Source organism: Callithrix jacchus, chromosome 19 (genome assembly GCF_049354715.1).
Source record: "Callithrix jacchus isolate 240 chromosome 19, calJac240_pri, whole genome shotgun sequence".
NCBI lineage: Eukaryota > Metazoa > Chordata > Mammalia > Primates > Cebidae > Callithrix > Callithrix jacchus.
In genome coordinates, this window is record NC_133520.1 from 30,956,150 (window position 1) to 30,967,549 (window position 11,400).

Consider the following 11,400-nt stretch of genomic DNA (forward strand, 5'->3'; position numbering starts at 1 on the left):
GTACCCCAAAACCTAAAATGCAATAAATACAAAACAAAACAAAATTGGTTCCTCAAATTTGGGTTTTTTCTGCTTATAATACAACCCATTGCATATCAGGATTATTTGGCCTGTGAGAATTAGGATTTGGGGAACTGGTACTGATACACTGGATATTGCCCTTGATAAGAATAATAAACTGTCCTCTGACTCATATGTCACGTGGCTTCTACCAGCATCAATGAAACTGTGGGGGGCGGGGCTTGCTTAGCTTGCAAGTAGGATAAAACTAAATATACTTCACAGCTCTTTTTTTTAAGTCAAAATTGTTTTATTGTCATTCACATATTTAATAGAAAAAGAAATGCAACAAATGGCTTGGGGTTGTATTTTTTGAAAAATCCAGGTTTGTACAGTTGGTCTGTTCACATCTGGGAGCAGAGCTGTCCCCACATCAGGCACAGCAGCTGCACTTCTCTGATGCCCTTTTGCAGATACAGCCATGGGCACACTTGGCATAGCCCAAAGGGCAGCAGAAACAGCAGCTCTTCTTGCAGGAGGTGCATTTGCCCTCTTCACTTGCAGGAGCTGGCACATATGCAGGAGGCACCAGTGGCCCAGGAGCAGTTGGGGTGCGTTTCGAGCCACGGTGAGGCTGGAGATCCCAGGGGAGAAGTTGAGAGGCACTTGGAAGGCATACTTCACAGTTCTTTACCTCATCTTACTTGTTTTTTGTTTGTCCTACCCCACCTCTTCTTTTCCTCAAAATTTCTGCTTTCCTTTGGATTATTTTTTATGATTTCATTTTATTTCTACTGTTAGCTTATTAGCTATACTCCACTTTTTAAAAGACTTTTACTTGACTGCCTAGGGATTACAGTATACATCTTTCTTACTACAGTTCACTTTCAGTAGGTTCTTTTCTTTTTTTTTTGACCGGGTTTTGCTTTTGTCACCCAGGCTGGAGTGCAGTGGCATGATCTTTGCTTACTGCAACCTCTGCCTCCCAGGTTCAAGTGATTCTTCTGCCTCAGCCTCTTGAGTAGCTGGGTTCAGCACCATACCCAGCTAATTTTTGTATTTTTGGTAGAGATGGGGTTTCAGCATGTTGGCCAGGCCAGTCTTGAACTGCTGACCTCAGGTGATCCGCCGCTCGGCCTCCCAAAGTGTTGGGATTACAGGCGTGAGCCACCGCACCCAGCCTACTTCCAGTAGATTTTAACACTCCATGTACGCCATGAGAACCTTATGTCTCCAATTCCTCCCTTCATTGTGCGTTTTTGTCGTTTTGTTTGTTTTAAGAGACAGGGTCTTGCTCTTTCTCCTAGGCTGGAGTGCAACAGCACAATCATAGCTCACTGCAGCTTTGAACTCCTGACTCAAGTGATCCTCCTGCCTCTGCCTCCCCTATAGCTAGGACTACAGGCATGCACCACTATGCCTAGCTAATCGTTTTGTTTTTTGGAGTTTTTTTTTTGGAGGTAGAGGCCGGGTCTCTCTCTGTTTCCCTGGTAGGTCTCAATCTCCTGGGCTCAAGTGATCTTCCTGCCTCAGCCTCCCAAACTATTGAGATTACAGGCATGAGCCACTGTGTCCAGCCCTCTTTGTGCTCTTTTTGTCATACTTTGAGTTATCATCGTTACTATCTTTGCTGTAGGCAGTTATTGAGATTCACATTGTGTACCTGAATATTGGGCTGGGAAGTCTGTCTTAGATCTTTTGCCTTATGAACTTTTTTAATTTTAACAAAATTTTGGACTAGAAATAATTTTTTGAGTCATTCTTTTTGAAGACTTTTATTTTATTTTATTTATTTATTGCCAAGTGGATCTTTTCTTGCTTCTAGTTGAGGTCTTTCCATACATAACTTTCCCACCCCGTCTTGAGGAAACCTGAAGGCTGATTCGGTTTATGTATAGGATCCTTCTAAAGTCTTGGCTGGAGTTCAGTTTCAGGGAAGTAGCAACAGGAAAGGCTGGAGGGAAGGTCAGTGAGGGCATTTCATTTTCTTCTCTTACTGTTAATTTCCTTAAGATACCTAAAGAAAAGAAAAAGTACTTTCTACTCCAATCTTTCTACCTTGTTTTAATGCTACGGTGTTCCTTTTTCTCCCCATTCCATTGTTAAGACAGGACATCAGTGTTTTTAAAAATATATCACCAATAACCATGCTTTTTACAATAGTCATTTCCTGCTGCCCTTTAAGCTTTGTTCATAGTATTCCACTGAGTTGACACATCATAATTTATGATTCATTTCCTTGTGTAGTTCAGGTTTTTCATTATTATAAATTATACTACAGTAAACATCTTGGTGCATCTTTTATACCTCGTGAAGTATATTTCTATGAGCAGGTATCTATATTTTATACAACATTTTTATAGTTATTGCATATTATAAATAAGATTTAGAAAAAGAAAGACATTGGGAATGTATATACCCTAGGGAAAAGATCTTAGGACTTTGCCTAGAGAAGAAGATAGATTGAATGGATTATAGACTTGGTGGAGACAGGTTATTGAAAGAAAAATGTCAAAAATTTGGCTATGAATTTCAACTGTGCTTTTTTCAGAGATCAGTATTTGAGGTTTAGATACCTCTTAACTGTTTTTTAAAATCAGTATGTTGAGTCCAGTCCTGAGTTGAAATTTGGACATACTTCTTCCCGTTGTGAAATCTCTTTACAAAGATTTAGGCAGTGTTTGTGTGTGTTTGTGTGTGTGTGTGTGTGTATGTGTGTGTGTATGTGTGTGTGTGCGTGTGTGTGTGTACGTGTGTGTATGTGTGTGTACGTGTGTGTGTATGTGTGTGTGTACGTGTGTGTGTATGTGTGTGTGTACGTGTGTGTTGTGTAGGGATAGAGCACGATCACCATGGAAATGAGCTATTTTGTAGCTCTTCATAAAGGACCCATGCCTGTGTTGTTTAATATGGTTGTCACTAACCTTATGTGGCTACTGAGTACTTGAAATGTGGCTACTAAGTAAGAAGTAAGGCTAAGAGATGCACTTTTTGGTTTAGAAAACTTTTAAGTATGTTTGGAAAAACAACTTAGGTATGACAATCTACTCTTCAAGCTACACATTTAATGAAACGTAAAGATCAATATTTCTGATATAAATTTAGTATCCCTAATGAATATAATGTGAGTATAAAATACACACTGGATTTCAGGCTGGGCACAGCGGCTCATGCCTGTAATCCTAGCATTTTGGTAGGCTGAGGCAAACGGACCACCACAGGTCAGGAGTTTGAATCCAGCCTGGCCAACATGGCGAAACCACATCACTACTAAAAATACAAAAAATTAGCCAGGCAAGGTGGCAGGCACCTGTAGTCCCAGCTACTTGGGAGGCTGAGACAGGAGAATCACTTGAGCCCGAGAGGCAGAAGTTGCAGTGAGCCGCGATCATGCCACTGCACTCCAGCCTGGGTAACAGAGTAAGACTCTGTCTCAAAAAAAAAAAAAAAAAAAAAAAAAAGATTTAAAAGACTAAGTACAAATAAAGCAACTAAAATATCACAATAATTTTTTATGGCCGGGCTTGGTGGCTCACGCCTGTATTCCAGCACTTTGAGAGGCCAAGGTGTGCAGATTACCTGAGGTCAAAAGTTTGAGACCAGCCTGGCCAACAATGATGAAACCCTGTCTGAACTAAAAATACAAAAATTAGCCAGGCTTGGTGGTACATTCCTGTAGTCTCAGATACTCAGGAGGCTGAGTTGGGAGAATTGCTTGAACCTGGGAGGTAGAGGTTGCAGTAAGCCAAGATCACCCCACTGCACTCCAGCCTGGGTGACAGAGTCAGAGACTCTCAGTCTCAGTGGGGGGAAAAATATATACACACACACACACACACACACACACGCACGCACACACACACACATATATATATATATAAAATTTTATATATAAAATGTAATCCTCAATGTTGGTGGTGGGCCTACTGGGGAGGTGATTAAATCATGAAGTCAGAATTTCCGTAAACAGTTTGGTATCATTTTCTTATCCTCACATAGTAAGTTTTAATGAGAGCTGGTTGTTTAAAAGTATGTAGCACTTTCCCCCACAGACACCCTCGCATTTACAATGTGATGTACAAGCACCAGATTTATCTTACCTTGAGTGTCAGCTGTCAGAGGCTTTTCCAGAAGCAGAACCCAGTGCTATGCTTTCTGTACAGCCTGTAGAGCCATGAGCCAATTAAACCTCTTTTCTTTATAAATTACACAGTCTCAGATTATTTCTTTATAGCAATGTAAGAATTGCCTAATATATTCACTAAAAAAACTATTAGAACTAAGCTAATTAAATTTGCAGAATACAAAATTGATATATGCAAATCAGTAGAATTTCTATAAGCCAACAGTCAACAAACTGAAAAAGAGTTTTTAAAAATAATACTATTTGCAATAGTCACAAATAAAACAAAATGTTTAGAAATTAACAAAAGAAATAAAAGTTCTCAACAATTAAAACTATAAAACACTGGTAAAAGAAAGGAAAGAGGACACAAAACATAGAAAAATATTTCTATGCTCACAGATTGGGAGAATCAGTATTTTTAAGATGTTTCCACAATCCAAAGCAATCTATACATTTTATGCCATCTCCACCAAAATAATAATGACATTCTTCAAAGAAATAGATAAAGAATTTTGAAATTTACATGGAACCACAAAATGCTGTAATAATCAAAGCTATGCTGAGTATATAAAACAAAACAGGAGGAATCCCATTACCTGGCTTTAAATTATACTACCAAGTTATAGTAATTAAAACAGCATGGCCCTAGCATAAACACAGATATGGAACAAAATATAGAACCCAGAAACAAACTCATAAACCTTGTGTAAACTTATTTTCAATGAAAGTGCCAAGAACATACAATAAAAAATAAGACAATTTCTTCAATAAATAGAGCTGGGAAAATTGGCAAGTCATAGGCAGAAAAATGAAACTAGAACCCTGTTTCTGGCCACACTAAGAAACCAAATTAAAATGAGTTAAAGACTTAAAACTAACATCTCAAACTATCAAGCTTTTACAAGAAAACATTGGGGAAACTCTCTAGGGCATGGGTTTGAGCAAAAATTTCTTAAATAATGCCCCATAAGCACAGACAAACAAAGCAAACATGGACAATGGGATTACAGCAAGTTAGAGAGCTTTTTTACAGTGAAGGAAACAATCAACAAAGTGAAGAGAAAACCCACAGAATGGGAGAAAATATTTGTAAATTACCCATCTGAAAAGGGATTAATAGCTACACAATGTGGTTAGGATTTCCCAAATCTCATTAAATTTTACTCCCCAGTTGTTAAGGGAGAGACCTGGTAAAAAGTGATTGGATCATGGGGGTGGCTTCCCCCATGCTTTTCTTGTGCTAGTGAATGAGTTCTCATGACATCTGATGCTTCTGTAAGGGTATCTCCCCTCTTTGCTTTACATACCTGCTCTCTCTCCTACTGCCGTGTAAGAGATGCTTGCTTCCCTATCTGCCATGATTGTAAGTTTCCTGAGGCCTCCGCAGCTGTGTGAAACTGAGTCAATTAAACTGATTTTCTTTATAAATTACCAGTCTCATGTACTTTTTCATTGCAGTGCAGAAGCAGACTAACACAGTATAATATATTAAAAGTTCAAAACATTCTATGAAAAAAATGTAATAACCTAAAGAGTAAGCAAAAAATTTAAATAAACATTTATGAAAAGAAGACATACACATGGCAAACAGACAAATGAAAAGGTGCTTCATATTACTGATTATTATAGAAATGCAAATCAAACTTACAATGAGATATCATTTTACCCCCGTACCCTGTTGTTGGGAACAGTTTGGATGTTTCCCATATAAGTAAAAATAGAACTACAATATGGTCCAGGAATCCCACTGCTCAGCATGTACCTAAAATAAATAAAATTGGCAAATCAAAGACATATCAGTACTCCCATGTTTGCTACAGCAGGGATTATGATAGCCAAGATTTGGAAAGAATCTAAATGTCTATTAAGAGATGACTGCATAGAGAAAATGTGGTACATATACGCTATCCAGCTATAAGAGAGAATGAGAGTCTGTCATTTGCAATGACATAAATTGAACTGAAAGTTTTTATGTTAAGTGAGATAAGTCAGACACAGAAAGACAAATGTCATGTGTTCTTATTTATTTGTGGGTGCTAAAATTCTAAACAATTGATCTCATAGAGACATTGTATAAGGATGGCTACTGGAGGCTGGGAAGGGCAGTGGGGGAACAGGGGGATAGTGGGAATGTTATATGGGTACAAAAAATATTAGAAAAAATGAATAAGACAATATTTGACACCACAACAAGGTGATTATAGTAAAAAATAATTTATACATTTTATAATGACTAAAACAGTATAATCGAATTGTTTATAACACGAGCAATCAATGAATGAGGGGATGGATACCCCATTTTTCATTAGGTATTACTCATTGAATGCCTGTATCAAAGTATGTCATGTACCCCCATAAATATATACACAAATTATGTATTCACAAAAATAAATTTAAAAATTAAAATTTTTAAAAAAAGGGAGGAGAGTATAATGAGGCGTGTGCGATCCATGGCCTGAACTAACTTTTCAGTTAACTTTGAAATGTCCTTATCCAAGAAGAGGGTTCCATTTAGACAATAGGGGCTTAGGAATTTATTTTTGGTTTACAAGTGGAAGAAGGAAGGATTTTTAATCCTGAGCCGTAGCTCTCAGTCAACCAATCCCTGCAGGGAACCTTGTTCTTTACTGTGGAGTTAAACACTATTTTTCCTTTCCACTGAAGAATGCCACATTTTAAAATGACAGGAAACATCTTGAAACTAAGAGGTACTACCTTGTTTAATCTGATTTGGTTTAAATTGTAATTAATCTAATCACATGTGTGGCTCATGTCTGTAATCTAAGCAATTTGGGAGGCCAAGATGGGCAGATCACTTTTGTTCAGGGGTTTGAGACCAGCCTGGCCAACATAGTGAAACCCCATCTCTACTAAAACAAAAATTAGCTGGATGTGGTGTTGCATGACTGTAATCCCAGCTACTTAGGAGGCTAAGGCAGAAGAATCGTTTGAACCTGGGAGGCAGAGGTTGCAGTGATCCAAGCTGGTGCCACTGCACTCCAACCTAGGCAACAGAGCAAGACTCTGTCCCAAAATAATAATAATAAAATAATGAATAATAATAAATGAAAATAGAAAAGCCTCATTGTGTTTCAAACAAAATTCCTTTTGAGTATCAACTATATCAACTTGCATATTATCCATAATCATTTTGTTTACTTGATATATAATTCTGAGGAAATTTTGAGGACTAATTTCACTGTTTTCTACCATTTTGGTAAACATACCAAATTCCATCAAACATAATGCACAAAATTCCTGAGAAATACATTTTCTCCTTGAGGAGTAGACTTGTTGTGTTAGAGAAACTCATGGTTACCAAGCTCTAATTTATTAAACATGACTAGAATACTCTATCTTTTTTTTTTTTTTTTCAGGCGGAGTTTCACTCTTGTTACCCAGGCTGGAGTGCAATGGCGCGATCTCAGCTCACTGCAACCTCCGCCTCCTGGGTTCAAGCAATTCTCCTGCCTCAGCCTCCTGAGTAGCTGGGATTACAGGCATACGCCACCAGGCCCAGCTAATTTTTTTGTATTTTTAGTAGAGATGGGGTTTCACCATGTTGACCAGGATGGTCTCGATCTCTTGACCTCGTGATCCACCCGCCTCGGCCTCCTAAAGTGCTGGGATTAAAGGCTTGAGCCACGGCGCCCGGCCAGAATACTCTATCTTAATATGAGTAGCTAGGTACTCACAAGACAGCTAAAAGATTAATACTTATGGTCTGAAAATAGCTACATATTTTAGCTGGTCACCAATTACAATTGTAGAATATGTATGGCCATACAAGACATCTTCCACCAAGCCTGAAAAATGTATAAATGTCCTAGGAGTGCAGCACTTTTTCTTAAAGATAGCATTAATGAGCTAGCTTAGGTCAAAGGTTTAATGGCCATTATTAAAACCAAAAGCACCTGCCTTTAGTGAGTACATCTGCATTTTCAAGTTTAATTGTAACTCTTTCTCTTTATAGTTGCTTCTAAGTAGAGAGACTAACAAAAGACAGTGCACTCCTGCTCTTGTTTTCTGAGGATACCCAACTCTGTACTGGAGTCATTGCTAATAAACTTGCTTTTGTCACTGTGCTCTTTGTCTTACCTCAGATTTTTTCTTGCACACAATCTAAGAATCCTTTGTGGTCTGTATCAGGACCCTCTTTTCCAGCAACATCTTCCAGCAACATCATGAAGGGACACCAGGGTAAGACCCCGACTCCAAGAAAGCAATCCATACAGAATCAATCAGCTGACATTGAGCAAGTGGAGTATCTTTTAGAGTGATAAAGCCATTCTAGTGGGTAAGATTATCTACTATCACTTAAGTGAGAGGCCCCGCAGTATAATGCTAGAGTGAGAGACTCAGCCAAAAAAGTTAAAGGGCTTGGGGTGTAAAACTCAGATTAGAGGCCAAGCTCACAGGGTTAGGGGCCCTGGGGTATATTGAGAAGAATGGATTTTGCTAAACAAGGTGTTTGCCACTTTCTCTTTTTGGACTGCCTACCTTGTGCTCTGTGTCCCTTACCTGAAGGCTCTGCATCTTGTCACCTTTCTGTTCACTGCCTCTGTTTTGTAGCAGCCTGGAGGCTACCACAGGAAGCAGACCTCAAACAATTTAGCTTTTACTTTCCTCAATGATTTTCTGACTTTTAGCTGATTGCTTGTTTAATTTGCCACTGGTCCAAGTGACACTTTAAAAAAAGAGATGTCTTGGAACCTAGTATTTTTTTACCTTGATTATCAGAAAACATCAGCAACAACCTCCCCATCATTATAATTAGAAGTTGAAATTTATTTAACAGCCCCGCATGAAAAAAGTCATGGGGAACAATCCAAGGCCAGCAGCCTACTTTTCTGAGCAGATAGACCAGGTGGCCTAAGGGTGTCTTAGATTTCTTAGCACTGTTGCTGCTACAACTTTTCTAGTAGGCAAGGCTAATAAGCAAACACTAGGACAGCACCTAAAGGTTTTTTGACCCCACACCAAGGGAAGGTGGTCCTAGAAACTAAAGGCCACCAGTGGATTATAGGAAAACATTTATTAAAGTATCAGGCCTTAGTGCTAGACACTTCAGACATAATCTTTGAAGTCTGCCAAACCATAAACCAAGCTACTTAACTGCTAGAGTACACAGGTGCTTCCAGCCTTTCCAGCATACATGTTGTATTAGTCTGTTCTCATGCTGCTAGTAAAGACATACCTGATGCTGGGTAGTTTATAAAGAAAAGAGGTTTAATTGACTCACAGTTCCACATGGCTGCGGAGGCCTCACAATCACGGCAGAAGGTAAAGGAGGAGCAAAGTCACATCTCTTACGTGGCAGCAGGCAAAAGAGCTTGTGTAGAAAAACTCCACTTTATAAAGGGGAGTAATCCCAGCACTTTGGGATGCCAAGCTGGATGGATCACCTGAAGTTAGGAGTTTGAGACCAGCCTGACCAATATGGTGAAATCATATCTCTACTAAAAATTAAAAAATTAGCCAGGCATGTTGGTGGGTACCTGTAATCCCAGATACCCAAGTGGCTGAGAAAGGTGAATCACTTGAGCCCAGGAAACAGATGCTGCAGTGAGCTGACATCGTGCCACTGCACTCCAACCTGGCAACAGAGCAAGACTATGTGTCAAAAAACAAGCAAAAAAATTAAAGTAAAATCATCAGATCTCATGAGGCTTATTCGCTGTCACAAGAACACCATAGGAAGCCCCCACCCAATTCAATTACCTCCAACTGGGTCCCTCTGAAGACACATGGAAATTATGAGAGCTACAATTTAAGTAAGATTTGACTGGAGACACAGCCAAACCATGTCACAGGTTATGAAACAAATTTATTCTAGCAGGCCAGACTTGAGATGAGCTCCTTGACCACCCCAAGGAAGAATGGTTAACAGATGCAAGTTGTTTTATGCATCAGGAAAACAGGCAGGCTAGACATACTCTATGAGTCAGCACAAGTTAATCAAGTCACAAGCCTTACTGGCCTCTACCTCAGCTCAAAAAGCTGAGTTAATTGAACTTTCCAGAGCCCTGCAGTTGAGAAAGTATTAAAAATTAACGTTTACACTGATTCTAAGTATGATTTTTGTGGTGCTTTATGCTTATGCTGCAACTTGGAATGGGTAGGGACTCCTGACCACAGAGGACTTTTCCATACATCATCACTCAGATTTTGAGCTTGTTAGAATGCTGCTTGGCTGCCAAGAAAAGTGACTATAATTCATTGCAGAGGACGTCAAAAGAGAGATTGACCGTGTTAAAGAAAATGCCCTTGCAGATGGGGTAGCCAAGGTCACTGCACTGGAAGGGCCAATGAAGCTGATGGGCATGCTGGTCAGCATACCCAGAGCTGGGCCAGAATGCTTCGAAGAAGAAGAAAAATGGGCCAGGGAATGCAGTTTAGCCCAGAACCCCTCCGGCTGACTGACTCGTGGTAATACATTACTAATGCCAGGTACTAATCATAGGAAAATAATTAAGCACCTACATGATTCTTTTCACCCTAGAAAGGATTGTTTGTTTCAGTTAATGTCTCATTGGTTTATGACACTAAATCTTTTCAAGACACTAAAACAGGTGACTCTGCCCTGAGCTCTGTGCCTGAAATAACCCAAACAGCCAGCAATTTTCTCCTCTAGTTTAACGTGTCTGACATTGGGAATCCTCTCCAGGTGAGGACTGAAACTCTAATTTACTCAGACGCCTTTGTGTAGGACATTCAAGTATTTGCTAATACTTACTGCTACCTTCACTGGTTAGATCAAGGCGTTCCCCATGCTATCTGAAAAGTGTTCACCAGAAGATATTATTCCTCAGTTTGGATTATCCAAAAGTCTGCAAAGTGACAATGACCCATCTTTCGCATCAGCCCTTTCCCAACACCTATCCTCAGCTTTAGGAATCAAATATCACCTTCGCTCTGTGTGGAGACTGTAGTCCTCTGGAAATGTGGAAGAACTAATCATACTCTAAAGAAGACTCTAACGAAATCAGAGGCCTGACTACCTCTAACACCCATAGCTTACTATGGGTTTGAGCTGCTCCAAAGGAAAACTTATAATTCGGTCCTGCTGAGTTGGCATACAGAAAGCCTTTCCTACGCACAGATCTCCTAAGAGATGAAAGAACTCATCTCATCAATCACAAAAACATGTCATCAAGCTAGGACAGGTGCAAAGGCACTCTGTGAATATGGAAACAAAAGGCTTCCCCTTCCACATGGGAAGAAAATTTAGTTTCAGCTCAGCTAGGGATGTGGTCTTACTGAAGACACGGGAA

At 39.5% G+C, this 11,400-nt stretch overlaps 1 pseudogene; it reads right to left on the reverse strand.

The window, feature by feature from the left end:
• Positions 1 to 364: 364 nt before the first annotated feature.
• LOC100397727 (metallothionein-1E pseudogene) lies at positions 365 to 721 on the reverse strand (annotated as a pseudogene).
• Positions 722 to 11,400: the final 10,679 nt, after the last annotated feature.